General features: G+C 41.7%; 1 protein-coding gene across 3 annotated transcripts in view; it reads right to left on the bottom strand.

Moving 5' to 3' along the window:
• The window catches only part of Atrn (attractin), a 134,090-nt gene that overhangs the window by 99,107 nt on the left and 12,712 nt on the right, over positions 1-22,271 (bottom strand). The gene's annotated exons all lie outside the window — the stretch shown is intronic.

The following is a 22,271-nucleotide window of genomic DNA, read 5'->3' as shown; positions in this document are numbered from 1 at the left end:
TCTAATTGTTAAACTACAAGTTTCTAGAGCTTTGATTTTACCGGGCTACAGGGGATGTGAGCAAAGTTCACAGGGGGCAGAGAGACCTGTCTCAGTCTGGAAGCCATGTTAGGCTATACAATGCCTGGGGCTAGCGTGGCATGGTGCCACGCTAGAACAGCCTTCAGAACGCAATATGTGTGTCAGGTGTGGTAACAACCTACCAAGGGTGTCAAAGTGGCTGGCAGAGAAACAGCCAGAGCATGCGGCTCCCACAGATCCGCACAGAGTGACAGCGCAGTACCTTAGCCACCAATCCATTTTTATTTTTACTGCAACAAGTTTAAATGGGATAATTTAGTTATGAACTAGGGGAAACAAGCCAAAGCTATTGGCTTAGGCATTCATTTATATGTAAGAAGTCTCAGAGTCATTTTTGGTACTAGGGTAGGATGCCTGTGGAAAAGCCTGTGGTTACATATCTGCCACACACACAAAAGGATATATTCAAAGCAAGAGGGATAAACAATAACAAAATAACTAAATCACTTTAGTTATGAAAGAAAAGTTATACTTCATATCATAAAAATGGCTACAAAAGCCAGAAGTGGTCTGGCTCCTACCTGCAATCTAAAATTTTAGAAGGCTGTGGCAAGAGGACCACGAATCTGAGCTACCTAGACAGTTCCAGGCCAGTATAGAGTATACGGTGAGGTTACATCTCAAAAAATAAAAAAAAAAAGAGAGAGATAAAATAAAATAAAACAAATAATTTAAAGGACATGGATACTTTTAAAGCTAAACTGTATAACCATAGTTCCAATGAAATATAGGGAAGGCTGCAACACAGAAGACAGCAGCAGTCTGAGGTGGTCCACACACCAGAAGACCCATCCAGATTCCCTTCTGAACTCAATGGCCACTTACTACCTTGCCACAGCAGTATATATCAGAGCCTAGATTTCTAACTCAGTGGAGTATCTGGATTTTCATACTTTTGCAACTTTCTCATGTTAGGAGTATCTGGCATTCATTAACATTTTGACTCCAGTAATTCTAGTGTCTGTCTATCTTCTCATGGTTTTATCATTTACACTTTCTCCTTTGTAAATTAAGAAAATTCTTCACGGAGGAATTAAAGAGGTGGCTCAGGGTTAAGAGCACTGACTGCTCTTCCAGAGGACCCAGGTGCAATTCCCAGCAACCACATGGTAGCTCACACCATCTGTAACTCCAGCTCCAGGGGGTCTGACTTCTTCTGACTTCCACAGGCACCAGGTACACACATGGTACAAACATATACATGCAAGCCAAACAGTCATATACATAAAACAAAATACAATAAAAATGAAATTCTACTATATCCACTTGCCAAAGCCCAATTTGCTAACTCTTTTTTCAGGTTACTGTCTAACGGCTCTTTTATGGAAAGAACACCTTATTTTCTATAAGATACATTTTCTCAACTTTTTCTGTTTTGTGTCAGGTATCTTTGGCCACTTAGAAAATAATATACAATAAAGGTGCTCCTTCCTTCCTTCCTTCCTTCCTTCCTTCCTTCCTTCCTTCCATCCATCCATCCCATCATTTTCTCCTCCTCTCACATCAGGTGCCAGGCTCTAACTGCAGTCTGTAAGAAATGTACCCTTACCTCACAGTCAGCAGCCAACACTGCATGGCCCTTCTTCAGACACTGAGGATCTTAGCAAGTCATCTGCGGTCTTCCACTTATTTATATTAATATCTAGGAGGCTCTATCCAAAGCCCAGCTCTCTTGCTTAGAGGATTTATTTTTGAGAAAAGGTCTCATGTGGTCCAGATTGGCCTCAAACTTGCTAAGAAGCAGAGAATGGCCTTAAACGAGCCTGCTTCTATCTCGATGCTGAGATTACAGGTCGGTGCCACCCACTGAACAGCCTCTCCATTTCTCAACTTTATCATTAACAATCTTCTCCTTTGCCACGCCTTAACCATCCATTCCTCTGGCCTCTGCTAGTATTTCTAACAGTACTAGCGACAAAATTTAAATTTTAACCTTCCTATCTGATCACTGGCTCTTTATCCCTTCCAGTCTATTTCCTCCCTTGCAGTGAGGCATCTTCCCACAGAGACTACCAATCTACTAAACCATGACGTCCTCACTCAGCAACATCCACACGTTTCTAGCCCATTTACCTATTTAAGATTTCCAATACAGACCATGATAAAAATCTGATCTCCCAATTCCCTCAATTTCCTTTCCTTTCTCCTCTACTGTGCTTGCATATTATAGATATTTATGAACCCTGTCCACACCTACTGCACCCCAGAGTTATTAGTTTAAACAACCCTGCTTCCTTGGGTCCTAATAACTAGAAATACATAATTCACTAAAGGTTATGTTCTAATACACCTAGCAAAAACATGTAAGGCAATATCATAAATCATCAGTAGCCTGACACTCTGTAGCCTCTTGTCATCCCCAACACTGGCTTCTACCTAAGAATTCAAAATGGTTCCCCAGGCTCCTATGATTAAACAGACCCATTCCACCTACCACAAAGAGGGAAAGGAGACAAAGAGCACTCCCTCTCCCAAGTCAAACATGAAAACTCTACTTGTATGCAAGCCAAAAGTAACAGGCACATATCTACATATAGAGGAGGGCAGAGAAATGTAATAACAGATGTCCCAAAGCTCAGGATTGTCTTTCCTAGAAAAGTTGGTAATAGCTATAAGGAATGATTACTAATCTTTGTCACAGCATGTAATCTAACACTTAGGTGTGAGACAAGTCTGTGAATAACATCTAGGAAATATTTTCTCATTCTTTTTTAAGACTTTCTTTTTTTTTTTTTTTTTTTTTTCTTTTTTTTTCGGGGCTGGGGACCGAACCCAGGGCCTTGCGCTCGCTAGGCAAGCGCTCTACCGCTGAACTAAATCCCCAACCCCCATTTTCTCATTCTTAAGAAAGACAGGAAGACATGCTAATTCCCTATTCAAGGAAGGACTTGCTGCCAGTGACAGCAGTGACCAGGGTCATTACTTTGTCCTTCAGGGACCATACTACCACACCATGCCTTTCCCAGGACATCCAAAATTTTTGAAGGTTTAAAGGTCTAAGCATTTCAATCCAACATGGGCTCCTCACAGGCAATCCTTGCTTAAAAGCTTCCCTGGCCAGTGTGCCCTGGGACCCACCTATCTTTACAACCCCTCTCTAGCACTGCTTACAGGTGTGCTCCATCACACCCAGCTTTCTGTTGGTTCTGAGTCTAAACTTAGGCAACTGTGGTTACACAACAAGTATGTCACGAGTTGAGCCATTTCCTGAGCCAACTTCCCAGCACCAGCTTTTGGGAAGCATTTGCTAAGTCGAGAGTTTGGGGCCCAGATAGGCTGTAACACCACAAGAGGAAGGTGTTATAAGAAAAAAGCAGAATTGGGTAAAGGAGACACTGAGCTTTGATAGAGGGGAGGCTCTTGAGCAAGGGCTGCCAGTCAGAGGAGTCCCAAGTTGGAACACTAGAGCCAATCCCAGAATCTGAAGGGCAGAGAATCTGAGTTCTGATCTCTAAGTCAGCAGACTGCACTCAGTTTCAGAAGTAAAATTAAATCCCCCCCTTTCACAGGTGAAAGGAAAGCTTCTTCATCCTCATCACCAATTCTGATTTTCTCTAACCACCTCACCAGCATGTTCAGGAATAATGGTTCACCAGCTACTCAAGGCTAGGTGTCTTCTGGGGATGATGCCACCGGGCCTCTCTCAAGGTCTCGGTCTCTTCTCTCTCCTTCTTAAATGGCTTTACAGAAGGAGTTTGGGGGACGCTCCTGCTTTGGTTTTGGTGTTTCTTCTTTAATGGTTTCAGATGATTGACTGTGGAACTTCTTTGAATGTCTGGAAGAATTCTGCTGGGACTCCATCTGGCCTTGAGCTTTCTTTTATCTGGTAGGCTTTTATCACTATTTCAACCTCCTCATTTGTTGTATTAGATCTGGTCAGGTAGTTGGCTAACTCTTGGTTTAATTTTGGCTGAATACAGAAATTCACTCACTTCTTTGAGGTTCTCCAACTTTAATGGACTAGAGGCTTTTAGGGTATTATCTTATAAAGTTCTTAACATTTCTGGTATCTGTTATAATATTTTCCTGTTCATTTCTGATTCTGTTCATTTTGGTCCTCTCTTTCTTTATTTTGGCTAGTTGAGCCAAAGGTCCGTTGGCCAAATCTTCTCAAAGCACCAAACCTCAGAATCATTGATTCTTTGTATTATCTTTTGTTTATATTTCATTTATTTTTGCTCTATTATTTCTTGCTACCAACTAGGTTTAGATTTAGTTTGTTTTCATTTTTTTCAAATTTTTGAGTTGCCACATTAAGCTATTTATTTGTGCTATTTATTTGTGCTATTTCTGATTTTTTTTAATGTAGGCACTTAGAACTATATATTTTTCTTGATTTCTTCTTTGCCTCATTCATTATTCAGTAATGAGTTACTTATTCTCAAACTACAAGGAGTTTTTTTATTTACTAGAGATTTGACTGCTGTGTGTTTTAAGTTTTATTGCATTGTGGTCAGATAAAATAACTGGAGTGATAGCAATCTTTTTGAACTTGTAAAGACTGGTTTTGTGTCTCAAGGCGTGGTCTGCTTTAGAATAGCTCTGTGTGCTGCTGAGAACTGTGTTCTTTGGTGTTTTGGTAGAATATTATGTAGATATCTGCTAAGTCCATTTGATGTATTTTGCCAATTAATTCTCATGTCTCTCTATTTTATTCAGATGATCTATTACAGAAAGCGGGGTATTAAAATCATCTACTATTAACAGATTGATGTTAAATCTAGTAGTATAATTTTTATAAAATTGGGGGTATCAGAGTTTAGTGCATATAATTAAAGATCCAAAATATTCCAAGTCTCTAAAATATCCAAACTCTCTTTGACACCCTAAAGTCTTTCTGGAACTCCAAAGTCTTTGTTTTTTTAACTGTAGACTCCTGAAAATTAAAAAATAAGTAACATACGTTCTTATTCTGAGAGGAAAGAGCCAGGGCACAGTCACAATCAGGTCAAAGAAGCACCAAAGTCACCACTAAAAACTAAATGTCAGTCTTCTGGGCTCCAAAGGCCTTGTCACAGCACATGTGTCTACTCGTCTCAGGCAGACTCCATTTTGTACCTGCTGCTGTCATTAGTGGTCATCCATGGTACTGGCATCTGTAAAATGCTGGGGTCTCAACAACTAGGCTGTGCCTTCACCATTACCTCTCCTGGACTCCCTTCTAGGGCTGACCCACCACCTGGCAGCAAACCTTAACTTCTCTCCATGACTCCTTCAACCTTAGGGCTTCCATATCAACTGCGGTTGCACATTCATTGTGCCAAGCCTTGGCTGCTTTCCATGACCCTTCAAGCCTTCAAAACTAGTACCTACTGGGAGACTCTTAAAAGATTACCAAGTTTGGGAAGAGATATAGCCTTCTCCTATCTGGACTACAGCTTCTGTGTGCTGTAAGAAACCCTTTCCAGAAGATTCTGCCAGAGCACTGCAGGTCTCTTCTTTTTTTTTTTTTTTTTTTTTTTTTGGTTCTTTTTTTCAGAGCTGAGGACCAAACCCAGGGCCTTGCACTTGCTAGGCAAGCGCTCTACCACTGAGCTAAATCCCCAACCCCTGCAGGTCTCTTCTTAATTAAAGCTGAGTCTCCAGTCCCAGGTGACCATTATCAATTGTCCAATAAAGCAAAGGTTCCACTTCTATGATTGTTAGCTCCAAATGTCACATGGCCCTGAGCATCTTCAAGTGACACTCAGACGTCTTTCTGAAACCTCATGGGCTGGGCTCCCACATCTGTGTTGCTTTCAGCACTCTTACACGCGAGCTTCCCACAGAACAGCTCACTAAGCTCTGAGCATCAAACAGCTTTTCTAGCCCCAAGTTCCTTGCACAATCCTCCCCAAAACGACACTGCCAAGTCTTTCAGAGGAATACACTGTGATAAACATCATGACAAAAATCAAGGAGGAAAGGGTTTATTTCATTTTAGTTTATTTCCCATCACCCAGGGAAGTCAGGGCATGAGTGTAAAGGCCAGGACTTGAAGGCAGGAGCTGGTGCAGAGGCCATGGAGGGGTGTGGCTCACAGACTTGCTCTCCAGGGCTTGCTCAGCTTGCTTTTCTATACACCCAGTACCACCTGCCCAGGGATGACAACACACACAATAGGTTGGGCCCTCCCATATCAATCACTAGTTAAGGAAATGCTCCAAGACTTAGAGACAGGCCAAATCTGGTGGGGGCATTTTCTCAACTGAGAGTGCCACTTCTAAAATGACTGCACTTTGTGTCAAGTTGACATAAAATTAATCAGCACAGTAGTACTCACTGTAATCCCAATGCTGGGGAGGCAGAGACAGGAGGATTCTGGAGTGACCCAGCCAGCCAGCCTAACCTAATCAGCAAGCCCCAGGTCCTAGTGACAGACCCTGACTCAAAACACAAAGTGGATGGGTCCTAGGGAATGATACCTAAGTGACTGAATTTGGCACCAATACTAAAATTATTTCCACATCCCAAGTTTCACCTTTAGAAGTGGTGATGATGATTGAGCCCAAATCTTGTGAATGCTAACTCCATGTCCTACCATTGATATATACACTTCTGCCTTTAAGATTTTAAAAATAATTCTTTATAAAAGAATGTATGTGTATGTGCATTATGGTAAATATTAATATGGGGTTTCTTCCCCGCCCTGGATCATTTAGTTCCCACATAAGACACAAAGTCTTTATATTTATGATAAGCCTTTAAAGCACTAGGGCAGGGCAGATATCAGCCCTCTATGCTATTCTGCCTATCTATGGCCCTGTCAGTAGCGCCGAGTTATAACTTGCCATGTTCTACCTGGGCCACTCTGACTGGCCAGCCCTTTATTCACTTACCGCATGGAGTCTTCTCCTCTCTCCACCTTCTCTTTCTTCCTCATGGTCCCTGCCTCAGACCCTAAGCTGGGAACTGAAACCCTGCCTACCTCTCTTCTGCCCAGCTACAGGCTGTAGGCATGCACATGTGTATTTACTGATCAATCAGAGATAACTTGGGGGGGGGCAAGATTACATAACATGACTTGGGGTACATGAGGATTTCTTGACCCTGAGGCAACCAGATCTCAGGGGCCAGTATTTAGCATTACAATACTCAGCAACAGATTGAACCTCAACATATGTATTATCACACATGTGTGCTTTCATACACTCGTGCACATGCTCAGGGATGCTCATGTCATGGTGTGTACAGTGGAGGTCTAGGACAATTTTGGTGACCAGTTCTCTCCATCCACCATGGGTCCCAGATATAGAACTCAGCATCAGGCTTACATGGCAAGCAGTTTATTACCTGCTGAACCATTTCACTAGCCCTTGGTATAATTCTTTACAATAACAATACATCAAAAGGGGTTGATTGTGAATATGTACTCAAGTTAAATGGGCCTAAAATGCAACAGATAAAGCATGTGATAGTCACTAAAAACTAGTAAAAACCTAAATTATAGTACTATATAAGTACCACAAGTGATATAACACTCCACAAATATGTAATCTGTGCTTTAGTGTCTAAGACATTCTACTATACTCATCCAAAATTACAATACTACAAAGTTATCTATTTAAAAAGAAAATCATTTACCTCAAGAGAGTAAAAAGCAGTTCTCTCTCTCTCTCTCTCTCTCTCTCTCTCTCTCTCTCTCTCTTTCTCTCTCTCTCTGCCTTCCTCTGCTCCTACTACCCTCTTAACTCCCCTCTCCATGCCCTGAATAAACTCTATTCTATACTAAAAAAGAGAGAGAGAGAGTAAAATCGGAAATATAAAATTCCTTCCCTGAAATCCTTTACTCTCGCCTTGCGGCTGCCCAAGATGAGGATCCCTTGAAGCCCCTATAGGTAAGCCCTCTATGCTTGATCTACTGCTTCTCTTACTTACTGTGCAAGCCTCAACTCCACACTAGATTCGTATCTCCTATTCCAAAATCAAACGCAAATCCTAATTCAAACGTTAAGCCCCAACCTCCTCCTTTTTACTTTTCTTTCTCTCAAAATGCTACAGACAAAGCCTCAGGCCTTGCTCCTGCAGTCCAAGGGTTTACAGCCATCGTGTCATCATCCACCCTGTGTTCTGAAGCCTCCAGACTCATCCTGTACCTCAGTCCCATCATCTCACCTACAAAAGACTTCATCTTTACCTCTCTCCTGCCTGACTGAATGCCAACTGCTAACTTAAATTCCCCCCATCCTCACTTAGTCCCCAGGCAAAGGCCTCTAACCTAATGGGTCAGTCCAACTCCCTAAACCAGCCAGTTCAGGGGTATAAGTCATCTTCCCCAAAGACCAACCTAACCCTGCCAAAACTGCCTGGGAACTTCCGTGTGCATTAGCACAGCACACAAAGTCCATCAAAACCCAGCTCCAACTTGTTTCACTTCCCATCTCTGCCCTAGATCCCAAACTGAGGCCCACACTGCAACAATACTGACCATAAATCCCCATGCCTTATCACATCCTGACATCAGTCTAGAACTGATGTGGTGTGCACATCTGTAATCCCAGCACTTAGGATAACATGGCCGATATGTGGAGACCAGGTTTTTATAAATAAATGAATGAATGAATGAATGAATGAATGAATGAATTCCTCACCCAACAGGGTAAACACAGGGTAAAGTCCTGAGTAACTACAAAAGAGAGGAAGAAAGAGAAAAGTGGGGTAGACCAATGGAATTTACTACTACTGGCAAAAATTCAAAAATGAAAATGAAATTTTAGGCTCAATAGGCACTTGCTGCCAAATTAAACCTGAGTGTAATCCTCGGGCTCCACATAGTAAAAAAAAGAGAAATGACTTCTAAAAATTGGTCTCTGATTTCCACCCACCCACTCACTACATACACATACACACAATTTTAAAATTTAAAAAGAAAATAACAAGTTAAATGACATAATTTACAATCACACCAAAAAAATTACAAATGCTTTCAAATATATAACACCTCAACACAGAGAAGTATAAAATCCTACTGAGACATATTATGCTCTAAATTTAAAAAGTAGGGCTGAAAATGTAGCTCAATCCCAAAAGCCTGCCAAGCATGTACAAGCCCTGGGTTCTGTTTCAACACAAAGGTGAGGAGGTATGTTCATGTTTGGAAGACATTATAAAAGCTCCCAATTCTCTTCAAACTGAATGAAGGTTAAGTATACTGTCCTAACCACATTTTCAGTATTCCTAACTACAAGTGGCCAAGACATTTCTAAAATCTACCTAAAAACACCATAAGACAATAAAAGCTAAAATATACTTGATGAATGTACTGGCTGGTTTTGTGTGTCAACTTGTCACAAGCTGGAGTTATCACAGAGAAAGGAGCCTCAGTTGTGGAAATGCCTCCATGAGATCCAGCTGTAAGGCATTTTCTCAACTGGTAATCAAGGTTGGGAGGACATAGCCCATTGTGGATGGTGCCATCCCCGGGCTGGTGGTCTTGGGTTCTATAAGAAAGCAAGCTGAGCAAGCCAGGGGAAGCAAGGCAGTAAGAAACATCCCTCCATGGCCTCTGCATCAGCTCCTGCCTCCTGACCTGTGTGAGTTCCAGTCCTGACTTCCTTTGGTGATGAACAACAATTTGGAAGTGTAAGCTGAATAAACCCCTTCCTCCCCAACTTGCTTCTTGGTCATAATGCTTTGTGCAGGAATAGAAACCCTAAGACAAATTTGTATCAGCATAGTGGGGAATTCCTATGACAGCCTGACCATGTTTTGGGGAGATCTGTGGAAGGACTTTGGGACTTTGAGCTAGAAGAGTCATTGGGATGTTAAGAGCTCTGTGGGATGTTCTGTAGGAGCTTGGAAGATAATGTTGAGAACAGTGCAGAAGATGAGACCTGGCTTGTGAAATTTCAGAGGGAAGATTAACAGCTGTTGCTGTTTTGATTGTGAAGATTCTGTGGTTTTGGTTAGCTGGGCTGAAGAATCAGCTGTGATTAACAAGATACAAGAACTACTAAAGCTAACCTTTGAGTTACTGGGACTATTGATGCTGGTCAGCTGGAGCTAAGAAATTAGTGGTGATTAAGAAGAGACCAGTATCATTGAGGTGAAATCTTCTGGGAAGTATTTTCTGAGAGCACAAAGAGGCTGTGTTCCAGAGATTGCCAAGCTTGTACCTCGTGCTGTGGCTGGACTTGGTAATATGAGTCACCTTGGTGATAGTGGTTTTGAAGGCACGAAGGGGTCATGAAGAGCAGCTGAGGCTCAGCACTGTGAGAGGCCATGGAAAGCCATTGGTGAAGGTGCAGCCTCAGTTGCAGTTGATGGCCCAGGACTGAAGGGGTCATGCAAAGGGGTTGAGGCTTGGCACCATGAAGAGAGCCTAGGAGAGGCTATTGGTGAAGCCTAGTTGCAGCGGAAGACAGCAGTTTCGGAGATGCCAGTATCATGAGATGACCACCAAGAGCAGCTGCAGCAACAGTGGAGTAGAGGCATCTGGAGCTTAGAAGACAAGGTGTGTGCTACAAAGGACAGAGCTGGAGAAGCGACCCAAGCCCTTGGAGAAGCCCAGAAGATTGTGAGTGGATCCCAAACATTTGATGGTTAGAGTTTGATTTCGAATTTGATTGGGACTGTGCCCTGATATTTTTCCCTCTTGAAGGAAGAAAGTATTTTAGTGGAGCCCACAGTTAAGAGACTTTGAATTTTAAGAGATTAGATATTTTAAAGGGATTGAAAATTTAATATGTAAGAATTTGTAAAGACTGTGGGAGTTTTAAAGTTATTTAGATCTTGGGGATGAATAAGAAAGTAAGGGTTGAGGCTTAATAGTGATGCGTTTGTGTGTCAAATTGACAAGGGGTCAATTGTACTGGCTGGCTTTGCGTGTCAACTTGGCAGAAACTGGAGTTATCACAGAAAAAAGGAGCCTCCCTTGAGGAAATGCCTCCATGAGATTCAGCTGTAAGGCATTTTCTCATTAATGATCAAGAGGGGAAGGCCCCTTGTGGGTTGTAACCTCCTCCTCCAAGGTGGTCTTAGGTTCTATAAGAGAGCAAGCTGAGCAAACCAGGGGAAGCAAGCCAGTAAGTAACATCCCTCCATGGCCCCTGCATCAGCTCCTGCTTCCTGCCCTGTGTGACTTCCTTTGGTGATGAACAGTAATGTGGAAGTGTAAGCTGAATAAACCCTTCCCTCCCCAGCTTGCTTCTTGGTCATGATGTTTGTGCAGGAATAGAAACCCTGACTAAGACAATGAACAATAAGAATAAAGAAGTAGCTGGAGGGATGGCTCAGCAGTTAAGAGTACTTGATTCATAATCATGAGGACCAAAGTTCTGATCCCAGCCACATAGAACAAGCCAGGCATGCCCACAAGCATCTGCAGCCTCAGCTCCAAAGGAGGCAGACACACAAGCATACATCTATGGGCTACGTAACGCAATTCTGTCTCACAAATAAGTAATTGGAGACTGGCTAGATGACTTGTCATGTAAAACCCCTTCCCTCCAAGCCTGACAATCCCAAGACCCCACGGTGAAAAGAGAAAAGGCAACTCTGGAGAGCTGTCCTCTGACCTCCAAACACGCGCCACAGCACAGGTATGTCCTCATGCATACACATTTACGTACACACAAATATCCCGCAGCCTGTAATCCCAGATAATGGAAAGATTGAGCTAGGAAGACTGAGTAATTCAACAACTGGAAAATCATCATAGACAACACAAGAATTCATCTAAAAGTAATCAAAATTAAATAAAAAATAAAGTTCAAACCCTATATTCTACACTCGTCAATTATAGTAAAGACAGCAAAACTACATACATACTCAGGGGTAAACCTAACAAATGTCATACAATTTTTAAAAAGATATATTGATTGAAATACATGAGGCCTAAATAAATGAACACATAAAATATCCTTGTAAAAGAGTTTTTATCCATCTTTTATGGAAAAAGAAAAAGACAGGATCTGGAATACGGCTCAGTGGCTAAGAGTGCATCAAAGTCAGAGCAAGCACATAGGGTGGTTCAGAACTAACTACTCTAACTCCAGATCCATTACTTGCCTCCATGGGCACCTGCATATATATGCAAATACCCACACACACTTAATTATAAATAATAAAACTTGTCGGGCAACGGTGACACAAACCTTTAATCCCAGCACCTGGAAGGCAGAGGCAAGTGGATCTGTGAATTTGAGGCCAGTCTGGTCTAAAGAGCAAGTTCCAAGACAGGGCTATACAGAGAAACCCTGTCAAAATAATAATAATAATAATAATAATAATAATAATAATAATACTTACAGATAACAAGTTTCCCCAGCCTAATCTCAGTATCATTATTGAAACTGAAAATTAAAATGACTAAGAACAGGCAAGACAAATTTGAAGTGTTCTATCTCTGGGATCTATTTCAAAAAAATGAAGAGAAAAGCACACTAATATATAAATGAGACTGAGACAACTGCTTATCTTCTATAAGATACTTTATCGTGACTAAGTATGGGTATCAAAACAAACAGTTCATAGAACTGCATTACAAGTGGACAATCAGAATGTGAAAAAGGAAAGATCTCAATAAGGTCGGTACAACAACAGAACTCCAAAACATAAGACAAAAAGCATAAACTCCACAGGAAAATTCACAATTAAGAGCTGAACTTTCTGTTTAGCTATTATAGAACACTTTCTTGGTGTACATGATGCTCTAGATTCGAATCCCAGCATCACAAAAAAGCAAAAGATAACATAAAATTTAAGACAAACTTCATTAATGCTATTAACAAACCTGGGTCAATCTCTGTACAGGAAGCTATTATCAATATGAGACAAAATTTTAGTACATATATCCTCTGGTACAGCAATTTTATGTCTGAGACCTCATTCCTATAGACAGACCCACAAATACATAAAATGATGTTTGCACTTTTTTTTTTTTTTTTTTTTTGGTTCTTTTTTTCGGAGCTGGGGACCGAACCCAGGGCCTTGTGCTTCCTAGGTAAGCGCTCTACCACTGAGCTAAATCCCCAGCCCCGATGTTTGCACTGTTAACAAGATGTTTTGCTTTGTTTTAAGGGTCTCAAACCTAGTGTCTTGAGTATATACCTTTAATCCCAACACTCCATAGGCAGGGGCAGGTAGGACCATACTCGTTTACATATCAAGTCCCAGGCTAGTCAAGGCTACATAATGAGATCCTGTTTCAAAGGAAAAAGAAAGCAAGGCAGAGTAAGGAAGGAGGCAGGGGAGGGAATGAAGAGATGGCCCTTTAGGGTTAGAGAGATGGTTCAGCGGTTAGAGGTCTTGCTATGTAATCATAAGGAATGACTGGAGTTTGCATCTCAGCCTATCATCCTGCATGTCCCTGTGACCTCAGCCTCAAGGGGCAGAGACAGTAATATGGCCAAGACTTGCTGTAATCTAGCCTAACCAAGAAAACAAGGCTAGATGTTAGAGAGACCTTCACCCAAGGAACAAGTAAAAAGTAACAGAGATTCCCCATACCTTCTGGCTTCAATGTATGTACCCAAGGTATACACAAACTCACTCCTGTGCGCGCACACACACACACATATACACACAAACACTCATATATACACATATACATATCAGGACCCAAAAAAGGAAGGAAAGGAAAAAGGAAGGGAGTCTCATGTGACCTAGGCTGACTTAAAACTTTCTATTTTCCTGCCTTCACTTCCCAATGCCCAAATTACAGATATACATCATTACTTCCACATAACATTTCTAAATAATTACAGCACAGCCATACAATAAAATCTAGCTACTCGGGCCAGCAAGATGGCTCACAAGGTACTTGTCACCAAGACTGACAACCTGAGTTGTGACAACTCACACAGTGGGAGGGAGAACCAACTCCTGAAAGTTCTTCTCTGATCTCCATACACACAGCATGGCACACTCTGCCCCCACCAAATAAATAAACATAAAAATGTTTAAATATATAAGCATCTCCAAAATACTTTACTCAGTAATGACAGAGAGGAAAGCAAGGTACCAGTCAGTGAGCTGATTATGCCACTCACAAGCAAACTCTAGAAGGAAAGCCCACAACATTTGTAACTGTCTTCCATAAGGTATTAACATATATGTGTTGTTTATGAAAATATATGTCACAGGGCTGGAGAGACTGCTCAGGAGTTAAGAGCACCATTGCCCTTCCTGAGGACCCAAATTTGGTTCCCAGCACTAACAGGTAGTTCACAATGAGCCTGCAACTCCAGTTCCAGAGGATCCAGCACCCTTTTGTGGCCTCCAAGAGCACCCACACATTCCCATAAACACATACTTATACATAAACAATTTTTTAAAATGCTAATAGCTGGACATGATGTCACATGTCTTGAATTCCAACACTTGGAAGGCAGAAGCAGGTGGAGCTCTTTTAGTTTGAGGCCAGTCTGATCTACATAGTGAGTTCCAGGACTTCCAGAGTTACAAAGTGATACCTTGACTCAAAAACTTAATTTGCATGGTTTACTTAGATGTATACAAAGTAACAACAGTAATTGGTTAATCCAAGAAAATCTTCAACAAAAAACCTGATGGACTCAGGAAAACAATTTTCATATATATTTCATTTAAAGCCAGACATAAAGGACAACATCTATAATATTTACTACTTAGAATAGTAATATGAAAAACTTCAGGAGTACTAGGTGATAAATTCAGATATTCATCTTTTTATTCTTCTCATCTCTCTGCAGATTTGACATACAGGAGAGAGGATGTAGTTTTTGGTAGAGTGCTTGCCTAGCATGCCTACCACCAAAAAAAAAAAAAAAAAAAAAAAAAAAACCCAAAAACAACAACAACAAAGACAAAACAAAACAGGCATGATGGCTCTCTTAGGTACTTTTCTATTACTGTGATAAAACACCATGACGAAGGCAACTTATGAAAGAATGGGTTGACTTGAGGCTTACAGTGACAGATGCATAACAGTCCATGAGGTAGCAAGCAACAGATCATTGCAGCAGTAGACAGCTCACATCTCCATCCACAAACGGGAAGCTGAGAGCTAACTTGAAATGTTATCAGTCCTTTGAAACCTCAAAGCCTGCTCCTAGTGACATAACTTCCTCCAGCAAGACCACACCTCCTAATAATCCCAGTCACCAAGATTTATGGGGCATACCTTGTTTAAAACACCATGGCAGCACTTCCTTGTAATTCCAGCACTCAGAAGGTACAAACAGGAAGGTCGGAACTCAAGGTCCTTGGCTACATGAGACCCTGGCTCAAATACAAAACAAATCTACCTCCAGGAACTGACCTCGCACCAAACATCTGATCACTTTTAAGCAACCAAATACTTTTGTTGATGCTAGTCAGTGTTTGTCAACCAGTGGTTCAAATGCTGTTCCAACTAAAGGGCACTAATGACATTTGTTAAAGAGAAACATGATGACATTCAAGTACAAGTTACAAAAACCCATAAATCAATCTCATTTCAAAAGTGCCTCACAAACACCTTTGCCCCACTTTCTGACCACAATCTTTTACAGCTTTGTAAGACATCTCTAGTATTTAAAATGGAAGAAAGAAGAGAGGTAAAAAGCAAGAGCGAACTCCACACACAGCATTATCATCTGACCTCTGCTTGACTATCATGGCATATGCACAACCATACACATATCACACACACACACAATAATAAATGAATAAAATACTTTTTAAGCAAACAAAGTCAAGGGACAATTATAGCTGGCTTGGTCTTTTCATTTACTGGAAAAGGGAAAATAAAAACAAACAGGAAATGTGCTATTCTGTAGAGAAATGCTTACAAATACTTGGAAACTATCATTTAGGTTAAAGAAAGAAATCTGAGATAATTTTTAAAGCACATCAGAACAAGAAAATTACCTTTTAACAGGAAAAACAAATTCAATATTTTAATAAATATTTAATCTCAAAAAGAAAAAAAATTGTGTGGCCCTGGGAATCAAACCTAGGGTAGGCATATGCTATGCAAGCGACATAACAACTGAGCTACAGCCAAGTACAGCCCCACTACAGCCCCAACTACAGCCCCACTACAGCCCCAACTACAGCCCCAACTACAGCCCCACTACAGCCCCAACTACAGCCCCAACTACAGCCCCACTACAGCCCCCACTACAGCCCCACTACAGCCCCAACTACAGCCCCACTACAGCCCCACCACAGCCCCACTACAGCCCCAACTACAGCCCCACTACAGTCCCAACTACAGCCCCACTACAGCCCCAACTACAGCCCAACTACAGCCCTACTACACCCTAACTACAGCCCCAACTGTAGCCCCACTACAGCCTCAACTATAGCCCAACTACAGCCCAAATACAGCCCTACTACAGCCTAACTACAGCCCCAACTGTAGCCCCACTACAGCCCCAACTACAGCCCCAACTACAGCCCCACTACAGCCCCAACTACAGCCCCACTACAGGCCCAACTACAGCCCAACTACAGCCTAACTACAGCCCCAACTGTAGCCCCACTACAGCCTCAACTATAGCCCAACTACAGCCCAACTACAGCCCTACTACAGCCTAACTACAGCCTAACTACAGCCCCAATTGTAGCCCCACTACAGCCCCAACTGTAGCCCCACTACAGCCCCAACTATAGCTCTACTACAGCGTAACTACAGCCTAACTACAGCCCCAACTATAGCCCCACTACAGCCCCAACTATAGCTCTACTACAGCCTAACTACAGCCCCAACTATAGCCCCACTACAGCAACTTCCACTTCACAATTCAGACAGACAGACAGACAGACAGACACACACACACACACACACACACACACACACACACACACACACGTTCTCCTTGAAGTCACCAGACCTACTTGAACTCACTTTGTAGATAAGAAGCTCTTGAACTTGTGATGTTTCTGCCTTAGGCCCCAAGTACCTGGGCTTAAAGGACTGTGCCACCAGGCCCAGTTTGATCTTAAATTAAATGTCATTTTAAATTATCCATAAATCTTGTCTTTCTTTACATAATTGAAAGCACATTAAACAAGAAAAACATTTTCAAAGCTAAAACCCAATTTTCTTTTATATTGTCTCATTATAAGCTTTAAAATGGATATTGCAGACTGGAGATGTTTATCAGTGGCAGAATACTTGTCTAAGAATGTGCAAAACCCTAGATTAAAATTTCAGTACCCCTCTCCACCAAAAAACAAACCCCAAAGCCTACAGTATTGTCTTAGGGTTGCAATCACTATGATAAAACACCATTACTAAGAGCAACTTGGGAGAAAGGATTTATTTAAGCTTACAGTTCTACATCACACTACATCACAAAGAGAAATCAGCGTAGGAACCTAGAGGCAGGAGTGATACAGAGGCCACGGAAGAGTGCTGCTTGCTAGCTTGCTCCTCATGGCTTGCTCAACCTGTGATCGTTGAGCACCTAGGATCATCAATCCCCAGGTGGCACAGTAAATATCAATCATCAATCAAGAAAATGCATCACAGGTTTGCCCACAGGCCAATCTTGTGGGGGACTGCGGTGGTTTAAAAAAGAATGGTCCCGCTTCCTGGTTGCTGCCGCTGCAGAGAGCCCCTGGGCAGCACCCCACGAGCGAATCTGAGCCTCGGGACCACAGGTAAGACCAAATTTTCTGCTGCAAGAAAGCTGCCTGGTGAGCTTGGGACACACGGAAGCAGAATTTCTCTAGGACCGGGCACGTTCTGTGTTTACCGGAAGTCCCACACCCGCGGATCCCGGCCCGCAGCAGCTCTCTGCTCCCAGAACCGGTGAGAGAGAGACCCAACCGCCTGGTCAGGTGGGCACTCCTGAGGCTGCAGAGCGGAAGAGACCACCAACACTGCTCACCCCTGCCCACATCCCTGGCCCAAGAGGAAACTGTATAAGGCCTCTGGGCTCCCGTGGGGGAGGGCCCAGGAGCGGCAGGACCCCTGCCTGAGACACCGCCGGACCCTGAAGGAAACAGACCGGATAAACAGTTCTCTGCACCCAAATCCCGTGGGAGGGAGAGCTAAACCTTCAGAGAGGCAGACAAGCCTGGGAAACCAGAAGAGACTGCTCCCTGCACACACATCTCGGACGCCAGAGGAAAAAGCCAAAGACCATCTGGAACCCTGGTGCACTGAAGCTCCCGGAAGGGGCGGCACAGGTCTTCCTGGTTGCTGCCGCTGCAGAGAGCCCCTGGGCAGCACCCCACGAGCAAACCTGAGCCTCGGGACCACAGGTAAGACCAAATTTTCTGCTGCAAGAAAGCTGCCTGGTGAACTCAAGACACAGGCCCACAGGAACAGCTGAAGACCTGTAGAGAGGAAAAACTACACGCCCGAAAGCAGAACACTCTGTCCCCATAACTGACTGAAAGAGAGGAAAACAGGTCTACAGCACTCCTGACACACAGGCTTATAGGACAGTCTAGCCACTGTCAGAAATAGCAGAACAAAGTAACACTAGAGATAATCTGATGGCGAGAGGCAAGCGCAGGAACCCAAGCAACAGAAACCAAGACTACATGCCATCATCGGAGCCCAATTCTCCCACCAAAACAAACATGGAATATCCAAACACACCAGAAAAGCAAGATCTAGTTTCAAAATCATATTTGATCATGATGCTGGAGGACTTCAAGAAAGACATGAACACACTTAGGGAAGCACAGGAAAACATTAATAAACAAGTAAAAGCCTACAGAGAGGAATCGCAAAAATCCCTGAAAGAATTCCAGGAAAACACAATCAAACAGTTGAAGGAATTAAAAATGGAAATAGAAGCAATCAAGAAAGAACACATGGAAACAACCCTGGATATAGAAAACCAAAAGAAGAGACAAGGAGCTGTAGATACAAGCTTCACCAACAGAATACAAGAGATGGAAGAGAGAATCTCAGGAGCAGAAGATTCCATAGAAATCATTGACTCAACTGTCAAAGATAATGTAAAGCGGAAAAAGCTACTGGTCCAAAACATACAGGAAATCCAGGACTCAATGAGAAGATCAAACCTAAGGATAATAGGTATAGAAGAGAGTGAAGACTCCCAGCTCAAAGGACCAGTAAATATCTTCAACAAAATCATAGAAGAAAACTTCCCTAACCTAAAAAAAGAGATACCCATAGACATACAAGAAGCCTACAGAACTCCAAATAGATTGGACCAGAAAAGAAACACCTCCCGTCACATAATTGTCAAAACACCAAACGCACAAAATAAAGAAAGAATATTAAAAGCAGTAAGGGAAAAAGGTCAAGTAACATATAAAGGCAGACCTATCAGAATCACACCAGACTTCCCGCCAGAAACTATGAAGGCCAGAAGATCCTGGACTGATGTTATACAGACCCTAAGAGAACACAAATGCCAGCCCAGGTTACTGTATCCAGCAAAACTCTCAATTAACATTGATGGAGAAACCAAGATATTCCATGACAAAACCAAATTTACACAATATCTTTCTACAAATCCAGCACTACAAAGGATAATAAATGGTAAAGCCCAACATAAGGAGGCAAGCTATACCCTAGAAGAAGCAAGAAACTAATCGTCTTGGCAACAAAACAAAGAGAATGAAAGCACACAAACATAACCTCACATCCAAATATGAATATAACGGGAAGCAATAATCACTATTCCTTAATATCTCTCAATATCAATGGCCTCAACTCCCCAATAAAAAGACATAGATTAACAAACTGGATACGCAACGAGGACCCTGCATTCTGCTGCCTACAGGAAACACACCTCAGAGACAAAGACAGACACTACCTCAGAGTGAAAGGCTGGAAAACAACTTTCCAAGCAAATGGTCAGAAGAAGCAAGCTGGAGTAGCCATTCTAATATCAAATAAAATCAATTTCCAACTAAAATTCATCAAAAAAGATAAGGAAGGACACTTCATATTCATCAAAGGAAAAATCAACCAAGATGAACTCTCAATCCTAAATATCTATGCCCCAAATACAAGGGCACCTACATATGTAAAAGAAACCTTACTAAAGCTCAAAACACACATTGCACCTCACACAATAACAGTGGGAGATTTCAACACCCCACTCTCATCAATGGACAGATCATGGAAACAGAAATTAAACAGTGATGTCGACAGACTAAGAGAAGTCATGAGCCAAATGGACTTAACGGATATTTATAGAACATTCTATCCTAAAGCAAAAGGATATACCTTCTTCTCAGCTCCTCATGGTACTTTCTCCAAAATTGACCATATAATTGGTCAAAAAACGGGCCTCAACAGGTACAGAAAGATAGAAATAATCCCATGCGTGCTATCGGACCACCACGGCCTAAAACTGGTCTTCAATAACAATAAGGGAAGAATGCCCACATATACGTGGAAATTGAACAATGCTCTACTCAATGATAACCTGGTCAAGGAAGAAATAAAGAAAGAAATTAAAAACTTTTTAGAATTTAATGAAAATGAAGATACAACATACCCAAACTTATGGGACACAATGAAAGCTGTGCTAAGAGGAAAACTCATAGCGCTGAGTGCCTGCAGAAAGAAACAGGAAAGAGCATATGTCAGCAGCTTGACAGCACACCTAAAAGCTCTAGAACAAAAAGAAGCAAATACACCCAGGAGGAGTAGAAGGCAGGAAATAATCAAACTCAGAGCTGAAATCAACCAAGTAGAAACAAAAAGGACCATAGAAAGAATCAACAGAACCAAAAGTTGGTTCTTTGAGAAAATCAACAAGATAGATAAACCCTTAGCCAGACTAACGAGAGGACACAGAGAGTGTGTCCAAATTAACAAAATCAGAAATGAAAAGGGAGACATAACTACAGATTCGGAGGAAATTCAAAAAATCATCAGATCTTACTATAAAAACCTATATTCAACAAAATTTGAAAATCTTCAGGAAATGGACAATTTCCTAGACAGATACCAGGTATCGAAGTTAAATCAGGAACAGATAAACCAGTTAAACAACCCCATAACTCCTAAGGAAATAGAAGCAGTCATTAAAGGTCTCCCAACCAAAAAGAGCCCAGGTCCAGACGGGTTTAGTGCAGACTTCTATCAAACCTTCATAGAAGACCTCATACCAATATTATCCAAACTATTCCACAAAATTGAAACAGATGGAGCCCTACCGAATTCCTTCTACGAAGCCACAATTACTCTTATACCTAAACCACACAAAGACACAACAAAGAAAGAGAACTTCAGACCAATTTCCCTTATGAATATCGACGCAAAAATACTCAATAAAATTCTGGCAAACCGAATTCAAGAGCACATCAAAACAATCATCCACCATGATCAAGTAGGCTTCATCCCAGGCATGCAGGGATGGTTTAATATACGGAAAACCATCAACGTGATCCATTATATAAACAAACTGAAAGAACAGAACCACATGATCATTTCATTAGATGCTGAGAAAGCATTTGACAAAATTCAACACCCCTTCATGATAAAAGTCCTGGAAAGAATAGGAATTCAAGGCCCATACCTAAACATAGTAAAAGCCATATACAGCAAACCAGTTGCTAACATTAAACTAAATGGAGAGAAACTTGAAGCAATCCCACTAAAATCAGGGACTAGACAAGGCTGCCCACTCTCTCCCTACTTATTCAATATAGTTCTTGAAGTTCTAGCCAGAGCAATCAGACAACAAAAGGAGATCAAAGGGATACAGATCGGAAAAGAAGAGGCCAAAATATCACTATTTGCAGATGACATGATAGTATATTTAAGTGATCCCAAAAGTTCCACCAGAGAACTACTAAAGCTGATAAACAACTTCAGCAAAGTGGCTGGGTATAAAATTAACTCAAATAAATCAGTTGCCTTCCTCTATACAAAAGAGAAACAAGCCGAGAAAGAAATTAGGGAAACGACACCCTTCATAATAGACCCAAATAATATAAAGTACCTCGGTGTGACTTTAACCAAGCAAGTAAAAGATCTGTACAATAAGAACTTCAAGACACTGAGGAAAGAAATTGAAGAAGACCTCAGAAGATGGAAAGATCTCCCATGCTCATGGATTGGCAGGATTAATATAGTAAAAATGGCCATTTTACCAAAAGCAATCTACAGATTCAATGCAATCCCCATCAAAATACCAATCCAATTCTTCAAAGAGTTAGACAGAACAATTTGCAAATTCATCTGGAATAACAAAAAACCCAGGATAGCTAAAGCTATCCTCAACAATAAAAGGACTTCAGGGGGAATCACTATCCCTGAACTCAAGCAGTATTACAGAGCAATAGTGATAAAAACTGCA

This window comes from Rattus norvegicus, chromosome 3 (assembly GCF_036323735.1).
Source record: "Rattus norvegicus strain BN/NHsdMcwi chromosome 3, GRCr8, whole genome shotgun sequence".
Lineage (NCBI taxonomy): Eukaryota > Metazoa > Chordata > Mammalia > Rodentia > Muridae > Rattus > Rattus norvegicus.
This window is presented reverse-complemented; position numbering and strand designations above follow the sequence as displayed.